The 26,666-nt window shown below is 48.9% G+C and overlaps 1 protein-coding gene and 1 long non-coding RNA gene across 5 annotated transcripts in view; one reads left to right on the plus strand and one right to left on the minus strand.

Annotated features, from left to right (window-relative positions):
* Oatp30B (Organic anion transporting polypeptide 30B) overlaps positions 1-26,666 on the plus strand; it is a 341,602-nt gene that overhangs the window by 214,582 nt on the left and 100,354 nt on the right. The window lies entirely within an intron of this gene.
* LOC135920528 (uncharacterized) lies at positions 3,881-6,832 on the minus strand. Its single transcript, XR_010570274.2, has 3 exons — positions 6,420-6,832; positions 4,800-5,009; positions 3,881-3,978 (listed from the first exon to the last, which is right to left on the minus strand). It is a non-coding gene; the product is annotated as an uncharacterized lncRNA (long non-coding RNA).

The following is a 26,666-nucleotide window of genomic DNA, read 5'->3' on the forward strand; positions in this document are numbered from 1 at the left end:
GAATCATCATCGAAACTTGTTGACGATGGGAGGTAAGAAGAAATTAGACAGATAAAATGTTTGACCTGAAATCAATGCACTAATTCTATCTATCTATCTATCTATCTATCTATCTATCTATCTATCTATCTATCTATCTATCTATCTATCTATCTATCTATCTGTCTGTCTGTCTGTCTGTCTGTCTGTCTGTCTGTCTGTCTGTCTGTCTGTCTGTCTGTCCGTCTGTCCGTCTGTCTGTCTGTCTGTCTAGTCTTATCTCGCGCTCTTGTTTGCGGCCCTGCACTGAGGAAATGTGCAGAGGCAAAAAGAAAAGAAGAAAGCAGGGAGATAGCCATCACAGGCGGTCGTGCTCACCGCACAACTTCCACATCACATGATCACGTTTACTACGACGAACACCATTCAAAGCTAAAACCGTTTGTGTGCGTATCGTTGTCCCTATAGGAATTGCAGCAGTATAGTTGCCAAGGTGGCAAGCTGGGCGCGACTCGGCCGCTGGTATTCTCAAGCATGCTTTGCCTTCGTCTTTCCGATAGCACTGTAAAACCGTGTTTCATAACGCGACAGCAATGACTTCGTCGCCCACTGCTGCAGGGGCTCACGAGGCCGTCATTCCGAGTGGGCTCTGTCCTCACGAGGGTCTGTGATCAACGTGAGCTAGCGCAGTCGATATAGCTAGCGTTGATCGCAGACCATTGCAGTTTCTCGGGGCATTCGCGGTAGCTCGCGACTGCACGAAGAAACTGCACGCGGTATAGGAGCATCGGTGCCCGGTGGTCGGGCGAGTGTTTGTAATCCTGTAACCGCGGATACCCACCAATACATATACTCTGGGGTATGCGCGAGCAAGGTCGCTATTTACGGACATTCAAATTTCGCTATGCTGGCATTTTTAGCCATTCAGAGGGGCCCTGCCAGCCAATAGTCGGCATGACGCGTTTGCGCAGGACATAGCATGCATGCTTGTTTCCTTAATTTCGAATTTCGCGCCTGTGCCTCCCCCCCCCCCCTCTCTCTCTGTGCGTGTGCGTTGTGTTGTCGTCTGTTTCGCGCTAAAATCTTGTTTACTGATATAATTTAGATTTACCATTTTGCCTCTTTACCCTTTTCGTTAACAAACGTGAGCCTGCCGTCACCTTCAACAAATAATCGTTTTCTATCTATGTATCCGTGCACTGGCATTTCGTGTACTTATTCTTCTTCATTCATATTAATTCAGAACCTATTTCTCTCTCTCCCCCTCTTCCCACGTTGTGGAGTGAAGGCTTTCTTACATGTATGCGCATACAGGGAGCATAATCACTCCTCCGCAAATTGTAAGAGAACGAAAACATAAACTCGAGTTATGCCAGCAGTGTTTCTTTTTCCCTGTGACTTGCAGTCAGGTCATTCGGCCGGAAGACTGCTTTTCCTCGGGAAACAGCGACGAGTCTGCTGCAGCAACCGCCGGGGGGGCGGGGGGAGGGGGGGTGGGAGCGTCGTGTTTGTGGTCGTCAGCCGGGTAAACCAAAGTTGTGCGTGCTTGGGGAACCGAGCTCTTCTTCTGAGGTAGCAGCAGCATCAGCGAGCGTCGAGGGTCGCGCAACTCCTCGATGGGGTTATACTTCTGCATCCTCGTCCTCGCTCTGTTGCTGGTCGCCGCAAGTTTGCTTTTGACAGCGCGCGGAGGAAGAACAGGTTTCCTTTTGTTGCTTGTGTCCTTTCGTCGTTTAGGTTACGCGTTTTCCCTTTTTTTTGTTCCCTTTAATATTTTATTCCCTTATTTTTGGATGCACCTATGCTCACGTGATGCGTGAAGGGCATTCTTGTTGAAAAAAGAAGTGAGTGGAAAAGAAACTACACGAACTAATGTTCGAGGAACTAAGGTCGATTCTCTATCTCCCTCTCTTTCTCTTATTTATTTCTTTATTATTATTATTTTTTTTGCGAGTGCTATCTTGCTGTACTTGTTCTACGTTTTTCTTTCCGGTTTGCTCAACTCTGCGCGGAATACCGCTTGTTTATGCATACGTAACAGTTGAGCGACCTGTTCCGGACTGCTGTTTTACCGAGTGTTTGCTCGTTCTTTTTGCTTTTTCTTTCCCCTTTCTTTTTTTCCTATATTTTTTTTTCCTTAACGAGGCGGGCTGTTTGGCACGCGTTGGTACGGTGTTCCGTTTACGGAGCAAGCTGTGCTGCGAGATTCCCGGCATTGTAGCGCGGTCGTAAGGTCATTCTTTCTTTCTTTCTTTCTTTCTTTCTTTCTTTCTTTCTTTCTTTCTTTCTTTCTTTCTTTCTTTCTTTCTTTCTTTCTTGTGGCAGAGCAGGACGTGGCACAACCGCGTCAAGCTGGCGGCGCGAATACGGCAGCATTCGGAGGATACATGCCTCTCTCTCTCTCTCTCTCTCTATCTATCTATCTTTTTTTTTGCTTTCGGCCATGTTGTCATAAAGTTTCAATCGGTGCTTTAAAGAAAGCTACATTGTTTTAGAAGCGCCTTTATAGATATATCGGCTCGGCCCATTTTATACGTTCGGATATGTTTGAATGCGTTATGGACAACGAAGGACTCGCAAGCGAACTGGTGCCAGCATGATATGTGGCTGTTATAAATCATTATAAATATGTGACGCACATAATGATTCACGGCGTGGTTCTGGTATTGGCGGCGAGGAGTTACGGAGTCGCCCTCTATAGGAAGCGCCTCGCTGGCGTAGTATGAGGGATCACGTGGCGCGCTCCTCATAGGTTTTGCTGTCAGCGCTCACTGAAAACACCACGCGTGAGCTCTCCCGGACATTTCTGTGAGTACTTTCGAAACGAGAGAAGTTTCTTACTGTCCAAATAATAATCTTGGGCAAACTGAAAACACACAATCGTTTACAGCCGCTATCTCTTTACTGAATACGTACAGTGAACGCCACTGCGCGCGGTCGCCGCGATGGAGCCTCCCGAACCGGCTTCTTGCGTGAAAGGTAGGTAAACGCTGAGAGCAAACTATGTGAAATATGTTCTTATAGTGTTCGTATAACTAAATGGAGCGTAATAGAATGAAGCCTCAATGCAGCGATCGCGCAGATTCGCAGCGACCGACTGCGCGTCTGCATGCTTGTCCGCGCACTGTTTCGCTTTCTGCGCGCGCGCGTTTTCGCACCGTGCCATGAGCTTAAGGCCGCAGAATATGAGCATTTGACAGTATACAAGCAACCATTGTTGCGTGGGCGCTATCAGAGCTGTTCAAAAATAATTTCATTGCAGAGACTTCGACGCCTACGGGACTCCCTTACAAAAAATTTTAGTAACATTTTATAAACCGTCTTTAGACAAATGTTACTAGAACCTATCGACATTCTATAAAACGTCTTTAGACACCGTAACAACTTCCTAGTAACCTCCTGCCGACTATTGGCCACCGATATTGAATTGAAAGTATAGATATAAAATGTCGATAGAAGTCTTACCGACTGCTTATTATCTTATGTCGTTAGAAAGTGTCAACTGTGAAGCGACTATTTATTGACCACCTTTATACATCCTAACTACTTGCTAGTAACATCCTGTCGACTATTCGCCACAGATAGTTGACAGGATATTACTAGATAGTCGTTAGGATGTATAAAGGTGGTTAATAAATAGTTGCTTCACAGTTTCTGGAAAGTACATAAAAATTTTATCCAGAGGTAATTACTTTTGCAATTATATATTGCAAAAGTAAGCTTTGATTATCTCTGAATAAAATTTTTATTTGCTTCCTAAAAACTGTGCAATGACTATTTATTAACCACCTTTATATATCCTAACGACTTGCTAGTAACATCCTGTCCACTATCTGTCTTTGGCGAATAGTGATTGCCAAGTGGCTAGGTGTGGCATGCAACAGAAAAAGACGGGTTTCCATTTGTGCTTGAACACATCCATTTAATATCCCCGGGCTAGTAAGGAGGACGAGTTCTCCAGCTGCCCTGGAAGTAGGCTGAAATGTTGCGTTGTGTAGTCTAGAAATGAGAAGAAAAAAGGCAATATATTAGTTTTGCTACAGTGACATGAGACAATAAGTGCCATGAGAAGTGCACAAGAGACAAGCTTTCAATCCTGTGAGCTATAAACATCTCCACCTGTTTTGAGCACAGTCCTAAAAATGCATGAAATGACTGAATTCGTGCATTAAAGCTGGGAGCGTGATGGATGTGCATAACACCAACAGATGCACGACACATAAACTCTATCGTACCAATTGTCATCTACAAACAAAAGCTGTAAATCAACTTCAGTTTAATGAACTTCGATATTCGTATTGTGACTAGTACATGGAAGTTTTATGTGTGAATTATCTTAGGAAAGGCAAGGTGTCAGTCATAACTATGCTGCAGCTTTGCTTGGGCACAGGTACATAGAAGAGTTGATTTTTATGTTGCACTTAAGAAACACGAAATGATGCAAGCAACATGTAAGCAGTTCAACAGGCATTACGGACGTTCTACAGCAAGATTACAAAATGCCTTTGTTGTGCAGGCAGACATTGTCAAAGTGAGCTTGTTACTAAACATCTTAGCTTTCCACAAGAGAGGATATTATATTATCAGTGCATTCACATGACCAGGGCCTCTATCACAAAAATACACATGCCAACAGTAATGACAATTTTCTAGTTATGGTGGCAAAGCTTGCATTATAATATGCTATTATAATCAGGTTAATAGCTATTTTAGCAGGAAAGAAAGGAGTGTACCCTAAGATAGCATTGAAATTGCCATGAAAGGAGTTTTGTTGAAAACTGCACAAATAATATTAAGATGCTTCTCTGTGACATACATACCTACTATGGTGTTGACCTTCTTGGAATCCAACGGATCCTTCTGTGGAAGGCATTTGACAGCCGCCCAAAGAAGGACCTCCCTTCAACGTCTTCTATTGAAAAAGGAGCTTTAAGGAGGCCCTCCGCGAAGTGAAAGCCTGAGTTGTTAGCATCCAGGCACAGCCTCTTCAGCAGGCCCTTTTCAACGTATACACCGTCACCGATGTCTACCTGTGAAAGAATACAACAACCAAAGATTCATTTTATACGCATTTGATCAAGGAATGGTTAGGAAGTAGGGTAAGGTTTGCAAAAACGGAAGTCGCTGCTTCTTGTTGATTCGGTTTAAAGAACAAAGCAGCCTTACGTATACCATACATGCATTGTACTGAGCTGTGTACTTTTACGTAAGACTAGAAAGTATTGGGAACTTCAATGCGAAAGAAAGACATGCATCTGCCTAGAACTAAGCAAATGTGTGCCACCCCTTGACACAGAGTGAGATCTGGTGCTGTTTTAGTGATTAGCAGACATTGAAAGCTTCAAGCCTCATCGAGTATAGGGCCAAGCTGTGCTCGATTAGTGGCGCACAAGTGCTCGAGAACTATCAAACAAGATGCAATTGTCTTCAAATACAATTCTGACTTCCCCTTGCAGGCATGCACTTTTAAATTTACTGACTGCACTTGGGTGTAAAGATTTTGTCTGACAGAGTGAATAAACAATATACGCAAGCAGCATTTTCATAGTTAGCGTAGTCTTTAATAGGTACTGATACCTTCAATTTAGAAAGCGCTGTATATTGGGCCTCATCAAACTAATTTCACAAAAGGCTTGTCAAGGTAGAAGCATAGAACTTTAGTCATTAGAAGACAGGTGAAAGTAGTTAATTATTGCAATTATTACTGAAAATAAATTTCAGACAGCTCATCCCAATGAGAAATGGATGCAAGCAGTTTGTACATGCCACATAAGCATTTAGATATCAAAAATAGGGATTAGAGAAAACCTTCCCTTAGAGGTTCATTATTACAAGCAGCCATGCCATCGAGAAGACATAACTTCTTTTTCTGTAGGCAGAAAGAGGCTCGAGTATTTTATTGACACATATATGTGCCCATGCATATATGTCATCTCTGTTGTAAACCTTTTTTTCATGTACATGCAAGGTGTGTATATAACATCTCATTGTGCACAAAATTTGCGTAATAATTTAAAGACCGCGATTTTGTAGCGATGGTATTCCTTTGCGCTATTCGTTAGTAGGCTGACCGACGCCCCGGCCCGTGCTACGTACTGCAGCTGCCGGCCGTTAGCGGTGGGCGAGAAGAGTGATATAGAATCGAGGGGTAAGTATTGCTACAAAATCGCAGTCTTCAAATTATTACGCACTGCCGAACGAACACAAACTTTCAATGTGTTTTCATAATTGTGTGCCCATTCAGGCATAGCAATCAAAGCGGGTAGCAGAATGCAAGTACGCTGTAACATCAGAGGAAGCTTTCGCGAAATTGCTTGCTAAATGTGCACAGCAACATGGCTAACATACGATAGGAAAGCGCTTTGCTCTAGCTAGTTACACAACGCTCATTACGCAAATCATAAGCTTCAAGAATGCGCGCAAGCGCCAAACTTGCTTACCTTTCAAGACTTGGCAAACGCTCCTTCGTCTAACAGGTACAGAAGCACCGACGTTTCTCTGGCGCAAGCACTGTAGAACTGCCGATGAACTCCAGCTCCACAAAAGCACAACCTTCAACAGTCTTCCAAACACTACAATTCGAAGCCCCAGTACCAGACTTTTGACGAGAGCGCCGGCAGGCAGCTCGGCAGAACAAAGGCAGTTCGGACGGGAGCTGTACTAGGGCACTCACTGACGACACTGGTGGATCGCTCGAAACACACGGCGAACTAATGGCGTTACACGAGTCCGGAGGGTTTGGGATGGTCACTGCACACAACAAGCAGCACGTTTTGTCTAGGCACTTCTAAAATTTACCTCAAATACCACCTTACTGCAGGGAGCACTAACGACAACCAACGTGGTGTGTCGACCAAACAAGTACTACAGTAGCGCCACTCTGCGGTTTTTTAGAAAAATGTATCTTAAATGAAAAAATTGCATGTTTTTTCCTAATAACATTTGATAGTCTTTTAATAAATTTATTTGGTCCAGAAGTGTGTACTTTGTACTTTGTGATACGAAGTTTAAGGAAATGTATATATAATAAAAACTAAGCGGATGTTGCCTTCAAGATTCGCAATTGCTTCAGGTGCATGCAGGTTGCAAAAGCATGGCCTTCGAGATCAGACTGTCACTCAAAGGAAGCCGTAGTAGGAGGCGGAGAGGCATTTAGGCCCCAATAATTGGGTTTACAGTGCCTAGGTAGGCTTCCTTATTTATAAAGTGTATACGGGGACTTCAGCCGAACCATGAGCGAGCTATACAGACGCACGCGGTACGATTCGGTGTCCGATCCGACGTGCGGCGCTGCATGTTACGGCATGAGCGGCGCGTAAGCTCCGCCCACATCCAACTCCCCAGCTTGAGTTGATATTCACGTCGAGAAACGCAATATAAACAACTCTGCACCACACTGCTTCGCTTTACGCGAAGGCTGTCGATAAAATTATGCCCCTGTGAGTGACCGAACACTTCACGACGGCGGGTTGTCCACTGACGGCTCCGCTAAAGCCAGCGATAGGGCCGGTAGGCATAGCTAGGCGGACGCTGCAGCCGACGGCGCTTGCGATCCAGTCCGAGCTCGTCGAAGAGTGCTTATTTTTGCCAAAACAATGAACACTGTACACTTAGGTCGGCCGTAATTAAATACAATTGGTTTACTCGACGCAGTCGTTGCGAAGGGCAAACGTGCAAGCGAAGCGAGCGGCCTCGCTCAGACGGTCGGTGTGTGATGTCTGCTCGCGAAATGCCCTCGCGTCGCGGCTCCCGATCTCACCAGTAGCTTAGCGCTAGTGTACAAGGCGCTGGTTAGCGTAACAGGCACACGTTCGAGATAATTTTACTGAACTGGTAACTATTTCATGTCAGAAACAAACTGCAGCAGGCAAGGAAAAAGAATAACTGCGAGAAACCGGAAAGCCAGCACCGCCTCCGTGGAGGGAACGTCAGAGAACGTCACATGCCAGCCGCGCTGCCAATGGCTGCGGCCAGACGACGGTGCAGTTGTCGGACACGTCGAACGATGAAAATCTGCCCGGTTTGTCGCACGCCGGACATCCGATCCGGCGCTTCGGCACGGCAAAACACCTCGATTCGGGCTGCAGTTTCGGCGCGTCAGACGCCGGATCGGACACCAAATTGGACCGTGTGTCTCCCGCTTTAGTTGGCGAACACGAGCCGATCAGCGCGCCGTCTAGTGCGATGGTGCATGGCCTACGGGCTTCTTTGACACCTACTGAGCACAAATTCATGATCACCGCTCATATACACGCTTCCCATGGCACTAGCTGTCGTGTTTTCGAGAATACGTGCCCACATCTTGAATTGGTGAGACCATATTTTCTCTTAGCGTCCGGTATTAGAAGCATTTTTTTCTATGAACATTCTACTATCATCTGTTACTAGGAAGTTGATTAAAAATTAGGAAAACAGTTACTGTGCAAAAAAAAACATTTTTTTTAATGCAGCCAGTCTTTGCATATTCATTTATAGTTCAGGTGCTGTTATATGTTCATTTTTCACTAAATTATTTTTAACAACTTTGTAGTAACCAGTGTTACTAGAAAGTTGATTGCAAATTGTGGAAAGTTACACCTGTCCATGAAACAACACTGTCTTGCACCAGCTATGTTCACTGAATAATTATAACCTTATTGAATAATATTCATGCATGTTTTGTAACTTGGGTTATGTACTTTAAGAACATAATTATTTTTATTACCTTCCTATTGAATCGTGTTTTTAAAAAGTTAAAATAGTGTGTCTTAACTTTCTAGTAACTTTCTTTTTACATACTGAAGTTAGAAAAGAAGTAACCAACTTTCTTTTGACAAACGTTACTAAAAAGTAAAAGTCAATAGGATGTTACTAAAGTTGATAGGATGTTGATAAAAGTTCTAAAGAAAGTAAGGAAGCATTTTTGTATGGGCTGTGATGTGCCGTCGCGACGATTCAATCTTTTTTTCTTCTAAATTCTTTGACCTTTCAATACTATTTCTCTAGTTGCGTCTCACTGTATGTTTATCGGCGTTCTCAGCGTGCAATTTCCCGCTGCTCCTTTTTTTGTAATCCAGTGCATTAATTCATAACACAAACATGACCATATGCCATGCTTTCTTTAAATGTGCTTCTTACCGCTGCCTTTCCACTCCACTGAACTTGCCAGTATCTATAGTATCGACAAGTTCATAGACTAAACTGTCATGACATTAGTCGGGCAGCGGACTCGGGCGAGCGTCTCAGTGCGCGTTTCCAGAACATCGCAGGCCCGGCGCCGTAGCAGAAATCTTCCTTGCGTCTGTGCTTGCTGGATACCCGAGTTGTAGCCGATGACTGTTTGCCGGTTTTATGTTTCGCGAGCCAAGCTTCACACAGCTTCTTGTCCTGCGGCTACGTGCGAATAAGGCTGACACCGGCCTCCGTTACGTGCGTCCGGCTCTGCGGCACCGAGCAGTAGCCTACCATGTCGCGCGCCTTCAAAGGCAGCCACTACCTATTGTAGTGCTTTCAAGCGTTGTAGAGGAGACACTCGAAGCGTGAAAATTTCGCCACTAAATGAAAACCGCAGCGTACGAGGGAATTTAAGCTCGTTTTCAGCTCGCTTCGGCGCGCCCGAAGCAGACGACGCGGCCGCTATGCCCACGTGATCCCTCCTAGCACGTCACGCCGACGGTGGCGCCAGCTTTTCCAGTGGTGGAGCTCGAGGTCAATACTGGCGGGGAGCTCAAGACAAATGATTGGAAGAAGGAAGTCGGGCTTGCCCGCGATGCTTGATCGTCTGCTGCTGCATACGGGGAAGGCTTCACCGCGAGGACCACTCCGTGTCTGTGCCAATTTCGTCTCTATCCCAGCGTTTTTTAGAGCGCAGCTCTTTGGCGTCCGTTCCTGGGTTTCGCGTCGTCGTCGGCGTTGTCGTCGGCGTTGTCGTCGGCCTCGTAACCAGCTCCGCCCCCCTTTCATCCCCCCAGCGCTAGCAGCGACCGACTGATACCGCTGGATGCCGCTGACGCCGCTAGAGAGTCAAGATAACGTGACTGCATAGAACACTGTCGCCGCCATGCAGAAAGAGGAGGAAAGGGTCCCCCCCCCCCTGGTTCTTAGCGCTGCGGAAGCGAGGGTATCATATTGTTTGTGTCGGCATCGGCGGCGTTGTCCCTGAAACCAACTCCGCAGCTGGGGTTGACTCACTATCGGCGTCAGCGGCATCAGTCAGTCGCTGCTATCTCTTCCCTCCTCCCTTTATCGTGTTGTCCGCTTGCTGCACGCGCTTCTGCCCCCATCGTTTGCCGCTGGGTGTACACGCCGCCCCCCTCCCACCTCTTCCTGCGAGTCTCCGGTTGTCAAAGCGCCGGCTCGAACTTTGAAGTTGGCGAACTGTGCGCCGCAAAGTTGCCCAACGGCTTGCTGGTAGTAGCTGCCTACTTCGCCCCTACCGCACTCACGAAAGACGTCGTGCACTTCCTGCAACTCGCATTAACCGTCCATCGATCCACACCGATGTTAGTAGTGGGGGACTTTAATGTTGACATAAAGACAAACAGCAATTTCCTAACACTTATGCGGGAGAACATCCCGTTCCTCTCGCTCGTAACGCGTCCCACGGCTGTGACAACCTCGCGAGGCACTTGTATAGATCTCGTCTTTGAGAATCAAGCATTGGTGTACCAAGTCGAACATATATCAGTCTATTTCTCCGACCACAAAGCTTCCTTCATGACTGTCAAGAACTGTTAGTGGAGTCTTTGTTAAAGGAATACGTGTGAAAAATAAAAAAAAAATTCTGTGATAGCGCATACATGTGTTGCTCGATTTCTTTGCCTCAATCTATCGAAAAGGTGAAACAGCTTATTTGCTGCGCTCAAATTTCGCATTAGGAAGTAACGTAATCGTCGGTAATTTTTTTCTATTCGGTTGGCCTGCAGAATACATGACGCAGTGACGCCGCTATTTCTTTTTTTTTTCGCCTTCGCTGGCTCGTTTTGGCTTGGTTGCTTGCTTACAAGGCTTCGTAACGTAAGGTGCTTCTCAGTGCCAGAACATCGGAGCTCAACAGCTTCCGTGCTGTGTACATGGCTTACGTAAAGGATGTGTTACGTTTCGCTTACGACGCGCGGTATAGCCGGCGCGTATGCAACGGACGCCGGGGCTTCGTTCAAAGCGGCGGACATTTTGGCCCCTTCGGAGCTGTCGCAACGCCTCCCCGCCGAGCGCGTCCAGGCATGTTTCAATGCCACATGTCTTCGTGTGTGCGTGTGTGTGCATGTTGGTGCCCACGCTTGTCAAAGCGCGGCAGCCGGGGAGAGGAGCTCCCCAAGTGTGAAGCGAGGAGGTCTGACCGGCGCCGGCCCGGTGGATGAGTCACTACACTCGTCTCAACATGTCTCTGAGCTTGTCCGTGCCCCGCCGTCACGTGACCTCGTCCCGTGACGTTTCCTCTTGCCCTCAACTCCGAGAGTATAAAAGCAGCTGCCCCCGGACGCCAGGAGAGAGGCTTCGATTTCTTCCATCGAGTAACGTGCTCTCCCGTCTCTCCACTTCGGTCGACCTGGCCGGCTGCTCTTTTGCGATGCTAGAATAAAGAAGTTGTTCTGTTTGCAGTCGACTCATGCTTTGCCAGGACCTTCGGATGCTTCCAGTTGTGCCCCAGGCCGCCAGGCCAACGCTACCCTTGGGGCTTGCGACCCATTTGCAACAACGGGCGCCAGCGCTGAGATTGCAATAGATGCCACAGTAAGAAAAAAAAATGTTAAAGGAGTCTTGACAAATATTTTCGAAGCTACTAAAACTCTGCGACGCGCTGCTTGCGCTTGTAAGAATGAAGACTCGGCAAATACGAACGTCGGGGAATGCCCGAGTATTACAACTTGATGCTGACATTCCTCTCGACATGTGGAGCTTGGCGTCATCAGTACCATCGTGACGTCATGAAATTGGAAGAATGGACTGAGTCAGTGTACCATAACGTCACGAGGCGTCCAGCTCGAGCATGTTCAGTGGGCCTGGACCTTTATCTAACGCAACGAAAAAAAGAAAAAGGAAAGCAAAATAAGGCATCGATAACATCGTGTCACTATGCCGTTAAGTTGTGCTATAGACGGGTCGATTGCGCATCTAGAGCACGGAATACGCCGGTCTTTCTTCGAGCTGAAGGCACGCCATGCGTGAGTGCATCGTATGATATCGCTTGGCGGTCACGAAGGACAAGTGTCTTGTGCGCAGTTTTTTTTTCTTTCTTTTTTTTCAGCATAGCGTACCCGGCGGCGCATTTTGGAGCACTTTTCGTGGAGAAACCCGATGCCCGTCCGGGAGGCGCGGCTGACAGCTCCGTTGTTGCCGGCTTATGTAACGTGTAGTTTGAACGGTCTCCCCCGCGACCTCTCTTTCTTCGAAAGCGCGAACTGACGGCGTTCCGCACACGCGCTGCTCTGCAAGGGCATGGCGCGGCGGTGTCTTTGTTTTCTCTTCTCAGAAGCGTCGATCCGGGCCGCTTTTTGTCTCGTCGAACAGGCGTGGTGGCTGCCTGCTCGGCGAACGGCCTTGAGATTCGGAGAACGGGGCTGATGAGAGAGAGAGAGAGAGAGATAAGTGCATGAGTGAGAAAGAGAACAGGCTGCTTCATACAGAAGTTTGAGACGCTGGTGCTAAGGTTTGCTTTTGACGGTAAAACGGCGCAAGAAATGAAAGACGCACAATAAGGAATGAAGGAGGAGGAGGAAAGAGAAAAGAAGAAGGCAGGGAGGTTAACCAGAATAACGTCCGGTTGGCTACCCTACACCGGGGGAATGGGAAAGGGGAAAGCAAAGATCACACGGAGAGAGAGGAGGGAACGAAAGAAGGAAATTGCGGCAAGTTCGCTGACGCGTGTGGTTTTACAGAAGTTGCATTAATAGTCACAGGTGGTCGCATAAACCCGGAATGAATAAGGGAGGAATAAGGAATGAAAAGACAAGTATCGGCACTGACGTGGGGCTGTGGAACGCTGCGAGTAGATGTTAGAAGAATGCGGCGCAGCGGTTCACTTTTTTGTTCCTGTCAGGGCAGTGCTATAATCAGACGCCTTGAATCGTGACGGTTTTTTCTCGGTATGCGCAGGCGGCACGTTTTGCTTGCCCATAAGGATCTTTTCGGCAGGCAAGCAGCGAGAAAGTATAGGCAGCCAAGCAGGTGTGAGGGCTGACGCTACATTGGGACCTGTTGCCGAAAAGCTAAATTCTTTGTTTCGACACTGTGTTGTAACATATATAATGGTCTAAACGTTGGCAGCTACCGGGTCTACCCGTATTGGTTAACGTCAATGCAAAACGTCATTGAGAACAGGATGGTCTCATTGACGGCTGACTCTACTGAATGTTTTGAAGTCTGATTTGCATGTATAGCGAGTGCCAATGTCAGATATAGTTTGCGAAAACGCAGCTTTGAAATTCCTTCCGCGAACTGTGGTGTTACTAGAGCTCCCATTCCTTTATCGGAGAAGAAGCAAAAGAAGCTTTAATAAGTGCGGGAGGGTTTAGCCTATAGCCTTACAATGGGAGTGGCACCCCATATATGTTTCAGGGTGAAAGGTGTAATCCGGGTGGCACACGGTGCACTTTCGATCGGGCTCGATCGCGATCGAAGGTGCACTGTGTGACACCCGTATTATACATTTCACCGTAAAACATATATAATGGGTAGCACTCCCACTGTGAAGCTGGGCTCGATCGCGATCGAAAGTGCACCTTATTACACCGGTACAAAAGAGTATATATAGAAACACGAAATCTATGGCACCACTATTTGAAGAATGAAAAGAAAGAACAAAGATAGAAAAAAGACGGGAAGTAGTAGAAATGCAACGCATCCCCTTACCTGAGAGAGAGAGAGAGAGCACGTACGCGGCGATACGTACGAAAAAAAAAAAAGAAAAATGCGATCAATTCATGATGGAACCTGGTTAATCGGAGACTATTCAACGTCGAGAAGTCGCGATTCCTCGTTCACCGTCACCTATCCAGCTTGCTCGCGCGGGGCAACAAAAAACGCCCCGGCGATTCGCGCGTGCGGGTTTCTTTTTCGCGTTGTTCCCGTAGTCAGCAGGCATGACCGGTTGCAATCATTACGCAATGCTCCGTGCTTGACAGCGTGCCTCGTTCTCACTATATCAGACTCCACCTTTCTTTTCTTTGTTCTCTATGTTCCTTCCTTCATTTCTTTCGATTTCTTCTTTCTTTGTTCTTCTTTCCCCCGTGATGCGATGTTTTTCGATGCTCTACTTCGGAAACGACCGTTACCTTCGCTCGTGCACGCAGAGCGAGAGCGGCCAGCGTTGCTCAACGCGCATGTTGATTTGCGCGCGCGCTCGACTTTGCGCCATTGTTTTCACGAGCCCCGTGCTCCAGCGTCGCTGGCGCCCCCCTGTGACGTAAGTTTTGCCAAGTGGAGTGTGCGTGTTTAGTATACGTACGTATTGGCGGCGAGGAGTTACGGAGTCGCCCTCTATCGGAAGCGCCTCGCTGGCGTAGTATGAGGGATCACGTGGCGCGCTCCTCATAGGTTTTGCTGTCAGCGCTCACTGAAAACACCACGCGCGAGCTCTCACGGACATTTCTGTAAGTACTTCCGAAACGAGAGAAGTTTCTTACTGTCTAAATAATAATCTTTGGCAAACTGAAAGCACACAATCGTTTACAGCCGCGATCTCTTTACCGAATACGTACAGTGAACGCCACTGCGCGCGGTCGCCGCGATGGAGTCTCCCGAACCGGCTTCTTGCGTGAAAGGCAGGTAAACGCTGAGAGCAAACTATGTGAAATATGTTCTTATAGTGTTTGTATAACTAAATGGAGCGTAATAGAATGAAGCCCCAACGCAGCGATCGCGCAGATTCGCCGCGACCGACTGCGCGTCTGCATGCTTGTCCGCGCACTGTTTCGCTTTCCCCGCGCGCGCGTTTTCGCACCGTGCCATGAGCTTAAGGCCGCAGAATATGAGCATTTGACAGTATACAAGCAACCATTGTTGCGTGGGCGCTATCAAAGCTGTTCAAAAATAATTTCATTGTAGAGGCTTGACGCCTACGGGACTATGATGTGCCGTCGCGACGATTAAATCTTTTTTATGCGAAGCATATTACGAGAGCTCAACCCAGCTCCTCAGGCGCGGCGGTGTCGCCATGAAATCACGTGACACCGTGACGTCACGACAGAGGATAAGTGGCTTTGGCTCAACTCTTGCAAGACGGGCTGGGTGGGAATCGAACCAGGGTCTCCGGAGTGTGGGACGGAGACGCTACCACTGAGCCACAAGTACGATGCTTCAAAGCGGTACAAAAGCGCCTCTAGTGAATGCGGTGTTGCCTTAGAAACGAGCTGTTTCTAAGGCGTGCGTCTCTTGCTCAGGCGCACATTTCGTTGCCGCGCCGAACGCTGCTTTGCTCGACGCTCACCGCGTCCAATGCGGGGCGCGTAGTCGCTGCCCTGTAGCCCATTGACTTACACCCCTTGGCGGGTCGACGGGAACGCTGTTGCGTTCCACTCTTGAAGGCGAAGAAGTAATGCATGAGTTGTTTCTTCGTCTAGCCGAACCAAATATAGCCAAGCAACAGCAGTTCACCAGGCTAAACAGTGGTTCAACAACTAAAATAAAGGCTAGTATGCTTCGCATCTTGGGCTTAACCTTACCTAAGCCACAGCCATTTTTTTCTTCTAAATTCTTTGACCTTTCAATATTATTCCTCGAGTTGCGTCGCACTGTATGTTTATCGGCGTTCTCAGCGCGCAATTTCCCGCTGCTCCTTTTTTGTAATCCAGTGCATTAATTCATAACACAAACATGACCATATGCCATGCTTTCTTTAAATGTGCTTCTTACCGCTGCCTTTCCACTCCACTGAACTTGCCAGTATCTATAATATCACAAGTTCATAGACTAAACCGTCATTACATTAGTCGGGCAGCGGACTCGGGCGAGCGTCTCAGTGCGCGTTTTCAGAACGTCGCGGACCGGGCGCCGTAGCAGAAATCTTCCTCGCGTCTTGGCTTGCTGCATACCCGAGTTGTAGCCGATGACTGTTTACCGGTTTTATGTTTCGCGAGCCAAGCTTCACCCAGCTTGTCCTGCGGCTACGTGCGAATAAGGCTGACACCGGCCTCCGTTACGTGCGTCCGGCCCTGCGGCACCGAGCAGTAGCCTACCATGTCGCGCGCCTTCAAAGGCAGCCACTACCTATTGTAGTGCTTTCAAGCGTTGTAAAGGAGACACTCGAAGCTGGTAAATTTCGCCACTAAATGAAAACCGCAGCGTACGAGAGAATTTAAGCTCGTTTTCAGCTCGCTTCGGCGCGCCCGAAGCAGCCGACGCGGCCGCTATGTCCACGTGATCCCTCCTAGCACGTCACGCCGACGGTGGCGCCAGCTTTTCCAGTGGTGGAGCTCGAGGCCAATACGTGCTGGAAGCTGGCGCGGACAGTGTATGTGCTGTTTTCTTTTCTCCCTCCCTCCCTCCCTCCCTCCCTCCTCTCTCTCTCTCTCTCTCTCTCTCGCTTCCTTTCTCCGTTTGTTTGTTCCGTTTGCTCCGTCGCGGAAGCTGTTCCGCGTTTTCCTCCTCAGTCGCCGCCCACTTCCTCCGAATCGAGCGCACGGCTCACTTCGATATGACTCGCTTCTCTCGGTATTGTTTTTCTTCTTCTTCTTCACGTTCGTTTTTCTCGCTCGCCCTTCTCGAGAAGTTCGTCTCGTTTGGACGATGTGGGACTCCGGGCTCGTTATGCAGTGCGCAAGGCTCGGAAGAGCTTCCTGCAACTTTGCACACGTCGGCGAATTTCTCGTTACTCGTTTGAAGTTCCGAGCAACACCGCGGTTCCTTCCAGGGCTTTTGCAGTTATACGTCGTCGTCGTCACATGCGTCTGCAAATTATCCTTGCGTCTGCAAATTTCCGTTACCTGTAACTCGGTTGATGTGCCTGCCGTACCAGGAATGCCTTATCACGTGGTGCAATGAAGACGCACACTGGCGCATATGGGATGTTGATAAATCATTAATTACGTGCGTGGTGAGTCACTGTGTGAAGTTACAGTCAACAGCAAAAGTTTACGGGATGAGGTTTCCCCTTCAAATGTGAATTCCTGCACTGTTAAGGCGCGCCACTTCGTATTTAATGAATCACTGTGTAGCTGGCGAAGGCTACTACAGGCTGGAACATTTAATTCGAGGCTGTGTGACCATGCTTTGCGAGAATTCGGTATATTGGCAGATCCTGCGTCCCGTAAATTTTGTGGTTGACTGTACACGCTGTTGTTAGCGGACCCCATGTACAGCGGGTTCCACTGTTAAAGAGGACACACGACTGTATCGAGCGCGTATGAATTTTGTTTTTTCTCTCTGGCAGCTGCACAGTCGCTCTGCTTTGCGGCCGACGACTTGTGGTTATACATGGCGCTTGCGCATTTCTCGGCACCTGCACTCTGTGCTTCGGCGTAGCCTCCGCCGAAACTTGTAGAGCGCCGGCAAAGTGAGAGCCGTCCGTTTGAGTTGAGCGCGCACTGTATGCAGGAAATGACTGAGTATACGCGGCTCCCTTCTTTATTTTTCTGCTCTCTATGCGTGCGTGGCGTTTCACAAAGCATTTCGTTCTCAAGTGACACCGTTTACCACTGGGCTGCTGCCTTCGCGCGCGTCCAGCATCGCGATTGAATACGCCAGTACCACACGCTAAGCTCAATAGAGCTCAGGCGGTGACTCTGAGATAGTTGCAAACAAGAACTTATCCAAGTCCAAACTTTATTAACAAGATATATCCTGAAAGAGAGATACCAATCAATTGCGAGAAGTGTATAATGGCATCATTACTCTGGATCACATGCTTTGGCAGTGTCCTGTGACTTTCAGAGACTGTGACAAGGAGAGAGACTGGTGGCAGCGAGTCCTACACCCTGGAGGTCTATTCGATCAAGTACAGGCCGTCCAGAAGGCCCATGATATGGCGTTAAGGTTAAAACCTTACGGTCCCGACGTGGGAGCCGCCTGCGTCAACCTAAGGGTTGATCTTCAGGACATTAAATAAGTTCATCATACCATGCCATACGCCGGCCCACAACGTCGGTTATCCCGAGGATGCTGTAGCGTACGGCTTGCGTGGTGCCTCGCCCCCCTCGCCGAGCGGACGCCTCGCGTGTGCTTGGACACCCATTGGATAGCAGCGCCGCTCGGCGCCCTGCGTGCTTGGCGAGCGCTCGGCGGGAGCGGTCAAGAGGAAAAATGAAAACAGGGTGAAGGACGCGGCGCCCATACATAAGATGGGAGGAACTATTTCTCGATTTCTCCTTCACAAGCTGGGACGTGCGCGCGGAGACCCAACACCTCTCGTGGAACGGGAGACCGCCACCGTTATAATATAGCCGCAGTTTAGTTGCTGCCTCGAAACGACGAAAGGAAGAAAGAAAACGGTGCCATGGGGCAAGCTGTCCGCTCCTCACGACCCAGCTTTGGCTCGGCCAAGCGCTCACTGCTTGTACGGACTTGGCAGTCTGTCTAAGGAGGTTCGCTGAGGTGCCTATGAACCGACCGTCTCGAGTGCTCATTCTGCCCTGGGTACGCAGCGAAGAAGCTTCTTCCTTCCGTTTTTTTTTCTAAAAAATTCTTAAGCAGGCTCGAACCTAACACTGCGTGCAGTAGGCATTTCATTTCGTTTCTTTTCATATATGACTCTCGGGGACGAAGCGTTACACAGAGGAGCGGGCATTACAAAAGTGCACGACATATAGTATAACGAACAGCAACGGTTTACATGATGACCCCGTGTTCTCAAACTGTCCTCCACGTGAAACTCTTGCCCCATGCACTTCACCGAGTATGAGCACATGTTGTGCCGCCCCTCGGGTGAATAAGACTCTACGCTTCTCGTGTAATGCCGTGAAACGTCAACGAAGCGTTTTGATTTCGCGTACAAGAGATGGTCGCATCTTCGAGTAATTTAGATCGAGTTTTAGAATTGTGCTCTCTGCCACAAGCAATTTTTTTTTAAAATTAGGTGCAGGAAAAACAACAACACACCCTTTATTTAAAATATGTGTTGTGCATTCAAGGCGTGTTTATGAACTATAAGGTGCTCCGCATATTCAAGCTTCTGTTGACATTTTGCGATAACACCGCGGATACCTTTAGGTAATGTCGTGGCTTTGTAGATTGTAACTTTTCGAATTCGTAACTGAATTTTATCGACAGGTATAAATAATCTCCTGTTTGTGCAGAGGGGCTGCGTTTAAGCTGAGGTTGAGTGTCGGCTCGATCCACGTTCACGTTTGCAGGCTGTCGGTTCGGCGCCTGCTTTATGTACAACTCGTGTCGGGATGTAGAGCGTGTTGATGCTGTTGTATCTATGCCGGTGGAGTGGGAAATGAGGTCGTTAACGCGGCTCACAGTCTTTGCGTGCGTTATAAGCGCGTACCAGCGGCTATTCATAGTGCGCGCTTGCGTCCTTGTGTTGCGACACCACCAGACCTCTGTATAGCGCTTCTTCCTTCGTTTTCGTTCGCTGCGTTTGCGTCCGTGGAGCAGCAAGCCACCTGGAGTGTATGCATTCCCGCGTGTTTGCGATCGCCGCGACGACGTCCATTTTTGAGAAACGTATGAATACGATGGGGGCACGTGTTGGTGCGGCTGAAGCGTACCGTATAGACTCGTGTGAAAGCCGCACTTTTTGTTTCGCGATTTTGACGAGGTGCGGCCCTTACACGAAACCAAACCTTTTCGTCAATAATAGTGCCTGCGCAGCCGGTGACTTGGGACACACCCCAGATCCCCGGATGTGTGCCATTGCATCAGAGGCCAATGCGCAACAACTTTCCCCATCTCCACGCTGTCAGGATTGGGGGCTCAATCCCATCGTCCGTGGTCCTTTGCCAAGATTGGAGTACGGCATGAATTCGAAGGTAGCTGGCCCATGCCGTCGTCCAACTTATTTACGCTGAGATCGTTGATGAAGTGAAGAACTGCTTCTCATCGAGAACGAGGAAAAGGGTTTATTTACAGAAATCAAATCAGTCTAACATGACTGCTTGAGAAAAAGAGTATCAGTCCAACATGACTGCATGAGAGAAGTGACTCAGTCTAACATGACTGCTCAAGAGAAGTGTCCCCAGCATTCACACAACCACAGTTTTTATACACTCGATCCGCCGGCCATACGAGGCGGCGACTGTTCGTTTACTCATCACCAACTCGCCGCTGCTCTGCAGATCAGTTTACAGACACAAAGGCACACACATTCCGATGCCCAAACGACGGCGTTGGAGGGATGCCGTTCCGGGAAGTATCGGTGCCGATCGAGGGTAGCTCGTTGTTTTGTGTCACGCCGAAGCGTGAGAAGCACCAAAATACGTCGTTCCCGCGGCAGCTTGTCCATGCGTGTCAAAACAGCTCCGCGTTGGGGAACTCTGGAACCATTGTTCACACACCGAACTCGTTCCGTCACAATGACGATGGGGCTGGTGGAAGGCGGCGGATTTCAGCACAAAGGCCGCTTCTTCAAACGCCTCCTAGCTGCAGTGACGGAGAGGGTGCGGAATGCGCGTCTTGCCCCCCTTGTCGTAATCGGGTGGCAATTTTGCCTTACAGCTCGCCATTCTTAACAACGCGAAAGTACGCAGCGTGCGAATACTCGCCGACGCGCGCGATTAAGCGACATCGGGGCACCGAACGCGATTGGCTTCTCTGTTGGAATTTTTTTTTTCTCTCCATAATTTTGGGCTCCCAAGTTTAGGGTGTGGCCTTTACTCGAGTCTGTGCGGTATTCCGTGAGCCATTCACCTTGTGCACGTAATCACTAGGAATCCCTTTTCTCCCCGCGGAGTCCATGCTATACATGCACGGTCATCGCACAGCCATGCTTACAGCTTCCATCTCCTTCGAGTGCTAAGTTGTGGACACTGCGTCCCCGCCATCGTGTCAAATACTGTGATGGCGGCATTTCGAGACAGTCAAAGAGACCGTAGCAGCTCTCTGAGCCAATCGGCGCTGACAAGATGACGAATTTGACGGCATATCCAGGATGGCATTCCTGGTTGGAGGCAAGGACTGGCAGAGCCTCGCTATACACAAACGTGCTGCGGAGAGCAGGTGCGCGACGCCTCAGCACGATACTTAGTATCATAGCTCAAAGGTCAGTTGACCCGAGCACCGTGACAAGGTCGAATACGTAATGGGTATACCGGTACTTCGGGGTTCCTCCCCCTCTACGCCTCTTGAAACTTTTCTTGACCTGAATGGCAACATTAAGTGTACTATCACGAATTGTGATACTCAATTTATACAAAAAAAAAGCACTTCACCGGCTCTCTAATTAATCACTGATTGCTAGTGTGATGGCGCTCTTCTCGCGAGCTACGTACAAAATCGGACGGATAACTGGTTAGCGGTTCAGTGTTCGCATGCACTGTCGTGCTAGAAAGCCGCTGGCGTATGAAGCCCTCTAGCGATAAGTGCCCGAGCTGCAGGCTCTGTGTAGCAACAGCCCATATCGGCAGAGGTGTTGCTGCCTGCCCCGCCACTTCGGTCGCAACTTTCGGGACATCCATCTTCGCTCATAGAATGCGTGCGATACGCTCGCGTGATGCCCTTCCCCACCGACCCACGCACATACACGTTAAGAAAAAAAGGAAAGAAAGAAAGAAAGAAAGAAAGAAAGAAAGAAAGAAAGAAAGAAAGAGCAATGAATACAAAGAAAGCTGCACGAACACCCGCGCGTGCTGCAGGCCCGCTCTCAGGAGAAGGTAGTAAACACCCCCGATCAATGCAAGGCCAGAACCTGTATATCGATTTGCTTACGGTTTCCGCTAGGTGGAGCGCGCGCTCTCGCAAACGCGCGATTAATTTCCTTCCGTGACGGAAAAACGATGAGCGAGTGACGTGAAGTATGGACGCTCGCATGTTCCCGAGAAGCGCTATATATACATGCGAGCGTCGTTGTATAGGCAGTATATTTTCCCTTTCTTTCTTCCTTTCTTTCTTTCTTTCTTTCTTTCTTTCTTTCTTTCTTTCTTTCTTTCTCTCTCTCTCTCTCTCTCTTTCTTTCTTTCTTTCTTACGAGACATTTTCCTTTTCCGCGCTCGAAGGCGTCGCCGACAACGATTCGAGCCGCCGCACATCATCTGTCCGTGTCTCGCGCGCGGCTGAGACGCGCCTGCGGCAGAAGCGAGAGCAATTTGTCGCGCGCCGACGCGCGCTTATGCGCGCTTAGGCGCGCTTAGGCGCGCTCTTCGGCGTCCGCATTTTTTTTTTCTTTATCAACTCGTGGCGGCGGTTCGCGCGCGCGGTGCATTCCTCTCTTCGGCGCAAACGCGTTTCGTCACGCGAGGATAAGATGCAAGACGTGTAGTTATGCGAAGTGCGTGCGTGTTATAATGCGCGTTGCAGTTATAGCTGCGTTTGCATATCCGCAGCGTTGCAGTGCGTTTTCGCCCGAGAGTCGCGCTTGGTGCGCGTTCGACGTTTCCGGGTGTCGCCTCTTCAGACGCGCGTGTTTGTTTCCTGTTGAAGGATGGAGCGAGCCATTGTGGTGGATATAATAGTTTGTAAAAAGCCTGCGCGGTACTTTCTAATCGCAAAAGAGAAATCGTCACGAGATGTTTCCGAATGAAAAACTGGCTGTGGCTTAGCTAAGGTTAAGCCCAGGATGCGAAGCATACTAGCCTTTATTTTAGTTGTTGAACCACCGTTTAGCCTGGTGAACTGCTGTTGCTTGGCTATATTTGGTTCGGCTAGACGAAGAAACAACTCATGCAGGCGAGCGCAGGAGCTGAGACCCGGCTATGTAGCTACGCGGCCGCAAGCGAGCGCACGAGTTGAGCCTCCGCTTTTGCAGCTGTGATGACGTCATATGGTAGCTACGCGGCCGCGCGCGGCGCAGCAAGGAAGAGCGTGGTTGTGCGGCTAGTATGCTTCGCATAAAAAGAAGAAAAAGAGAATAAGGAAACAAAGGCAGCTCGCATTCTCATCGGTTCTCTTAAAGATAGTGCGTCGGATGCGAGGGACGTGCGTCCCCCTCTCCCTTTGTATATGCGTGCATTTTTCGCTTCTTGCAACCGGCGCCGAATTGCTCTTGGATTATTTGTAGCTTCTTAAACGCGTGCGTATTTTCCCAATTCGTTTCATTGGTGAGTCCGCTCGTCATCGGCACCGTAATGAGTTAAGGAGTACAAGGTTTCGAGTGGTGGGTAGAGCGTGGTGGGTATGGTTCCACGACTAACCAGGCGAAACTGCAGGTCCGATTTTCACTCATCACTTCAAGCCTTTGTTTCTTTCTTTATCTCTACTTTGTTATCACTGTACCTCCCCCTCCTCTCTCTCCCCAACGTAGGGTAGCAAACCGGACCTTCCCCTCTGGTTAACCTCCCTGCCCCCTCTCTCTCTCTTTCTAATCTCTCTCTCTCTCTCTCTCTCTCTCAAGGCTCTGTTCCCCTTGAAACGTCAGCGTTTCACGATAGAGAGGCAAGCCGCACGATCTTCCGCGCGTCTCCGTATCGCTGAGATCCTCGTATGCCACCGACCTCGCGATCTCTCTCCTTCGGCCTCGGAATGAAAATACCGCGAGACGGAAGCGGGGCGGGTACTTTCTCCCATGCCGCCGCGGAGCATTACACTCGCGCGTTCCGGTGGGAACGGAGGCCGAGCACGCTCAATCGCGCGCAGTGCCGTATATATAATCGCCGAAACCCCTTTCTCCTTTACACCTGCCCGCATGAACGTATATATATGCACGACTGCGTACCTCGTGTTTTGTTTTGTCGGTGGCGTTCGCCGTCCGCCCCGTTTTGATACCTCGTCTTTTGCACGCAGGGCAGCGACGTCTAAGGGTCCCATGAGAAAATCAGTAACGACTTCTTTGGAATTATGCAATCTTTATGCTTCTTCCCTCTTTCACGTTTTTCTTTTGGTACTGCATTTACTGGCCTCTGTCTAGTCACAGAAGCTGTTGTTCTGTGTTGCTGTTGTTATTGCTGCTGCTATGCGTGCGTGCGTGCGTGCGTGCGTGCGTGCGTGCGTGCGTGCGTGCGTGTCTACATTCAGATGAATGTCCAATGAGCTCATCACGTGTTACGTTATCATCCGCTAACCACCCGGATTAAGACAAAACAGATATTTATTCCGTCGGAATTCCGTGACCGACTGTCCACTGTCCCAGGACTAAGCAGCTGCCGGTCAACAAACTTGCGTGAGCAGCTCGCGTTACGACAAACCAAACTTTCATTGCAACGCACAGCACACCCACGTAAGCCAAGCGACATAGTTCTTTCTTTCTTTCTTTCTTTCTTTCTTTCTTTCTTTCTTTCTTTCTTTCTTTCTTTCTTTCTTTAACATTTTGGATTAATAATTTGCGAAGAAGGCATGGACAAAGTTGCGAGTATCTCCGACACCATCGAACTAAATCATACAATCAGTTCAAATCGACAACCGCGGCTGCTGGTCTTCGGCGGAGAAAGCAAGCTCACCCATCCTCCGCGCTTCTAAATCCGTCGGTATAATCCTTCGGTAATCTCTCCGGCTTCATCACGCGTCCACTCAGCCGGGTTTCCCCGCTCAAGAGGAGCAGTATTATCGGCGGACAGTGGGGCGAACTTGTGGTTCTCGCTCCTGGCCGGCTTCGCGAGACCCGCGTAGTGTCCGCTGCGCTGCACCTAACTTCCGATGCGCGCGTGTACAGTCGCCTCACGCGTCATGTGGAGGGCGCCGACCGCCGGCTGGGTTCTTCGAAACACCGTCGCGGTGAAGCCGAAGCGTTCGGGTTCGGCGGGTTCGGAAGGCAACCGGAGGAGCTGCTGGCACTCTCGACGGTATAGAGCGAGTAAAGGCTGTCCATTAAATCTCTCGGATTTCTTTTTTTCTCGATTTCTTCGGTCTCTTTCGAACACACCCGCGAACGTAGTGAACCGCGAGCCGATTGAAACATTCCCGCTGCTCTCCGGGGCGGGGCGTTTCGAACCGTTTCAAACCATGTGGGATGGGGGGGGGGGGGGGGGAGCTCCTTGCATTACACCGAGCGGCTTGCGTTTGGGAACCAATGCCGCTCTCGAACGCGTTTTAGAGTCGCGCGCTCTAGTAATCCCGGAGAATACATTTCGAGAGTCTTGGAGAACGATTTCTTGCTTGGTTTTTTTTCCCCTTGGATTTGTTCCGTTGTTCAGTTTAAAGACGAAATAAGTATAATCGGCTCTGATGTTCGAAGGGGAACGACCGGCGTGTTTATGTAGCTTGCCTGGATCGCTAGCCGAGCAGCAGCAGCAGCAGCAGCAGCAGCAGCAGCAGCAGCAGCAGCAGCAGTAGTAGTAGTAGTAGTAGTAGTAGTAGTAGTAGTAGTAGTAGTAGTAAAAGTAGTAGCAGTCGTAGCAGTAGTAGCTGTAGTAGTAGTGGTAGTAGTGGTAGTAGTCACGAGCACCTAAACGTATTCCTCTTGTTTTCTATTTCGTTAGCATTGAAACGGACGATCGACAACCCTCAGCCGGACTCTCCCTAGGTCATTTCCCCTGAGTGTCTCAGCGTAGGGTTTCAACCGTAGGATCGTTTTCAGTGCCCTATTCAGTTTCCTGCAATAGACGATGACGCCTTCCGAGCAAATGTTTTTCAAATTATTTTCGTTTTAAGCACTCTTTGTAGTTATTACCACCTCTCTTTCTCTCTTGGCTCCAATTCTTCAGTTACACGCAATACAATTCAGTTTGAAAGGTTAGTCAAAATCAAATGCTTTTGAGTACAAAAAGTGGACGAGCTGAACCAGAAAGCTGAACTGTAGTAAGTTTTTCCAGCCTTCGAGTCACTACTTTACAGTAGAATGCTGCAGGCTAATTCGCGAATAACTTATCGTTTCGTGCAAGTCATAAAACAATTATAGTTAACCACACTCCAGTTGAGCATGCTGCTCGAAAATGGAAAATGCTGTGTGATCGATACACTGAAAGTGCAAATAGCTTAAAAGAGCGCGAAACAAACAGACAAAAAAATTTGGAGGACGCTTTAGCTTCGCCTTTAAGAGTGGAACGCGATAGCATACAGCGATCCTTGACTGAATGTCACGCTTGCCGGCAAGTGTAGCTTATGTACCCGTAACGTTTACCGGGAAACGCTGGCGGCGAACGCTATGCACGGAGGCGAGCTTTCTGGTAGAAACGCGGCCTCTTGCGTGGGCCGCTATGCGGCAGAGACGATCGCCATCTGGAGGCGTTGCAAGGAACCTGGTGCGCCCATCAATGGCCTCCGAGATTTGCGTGCGCCAGCGCGCGCAGCTCTCGGACGCCGTGGCCGGTCTATGCGTCTAATCTCTCGTCCTTGTGTTGCTCCTTTTCTTTGTACCTGTTTGTTTTGCGCACAAAATTTTTTTTGAAAATGAATTGGTAGAAACGCTGGAAAGGGGTTTTTGTTTGAGTTCCGCCTAACACAATTATGTTTTCTCGTACGTTCAAATTACCGTCCGACGCTATCATATCTGTAGGTAGCGTGTAAGTCGCACTTTACGATGTTTCTGGCGTATTTTACTTTGAGATATTCAATTATTTCAGTAACATCTTTGCGCTGCGTGGTTGGGTATGCGCGGTTAGGAATTATTTTCGCCGAAACGACGGTCGACACAGGGCGTCGACGCCGGATTTTATGCGACACGATACCCATAACGCTGTCGCGGTAAAGAACTACACGTGCAACAAGGAAACAATAAAGAATGAAAAGGTAAAAACGATTGA

The sequence above is a fragment of the Dermacentor albipictus genome, chromosome 5, assembly GCF_038994185.2.
Source record: "Dermacentor albipictus isolate Rhodes 1998 colony chromosome 5, USDA_Dalb.pri_finalv2, whole genome shotgun sequence".
NCBI lineage: Eukaryota > Metazoa > Arthropoda > Arachnida > Ixodida > Ixodidae > Dermacentor > Dermacentor albipictus.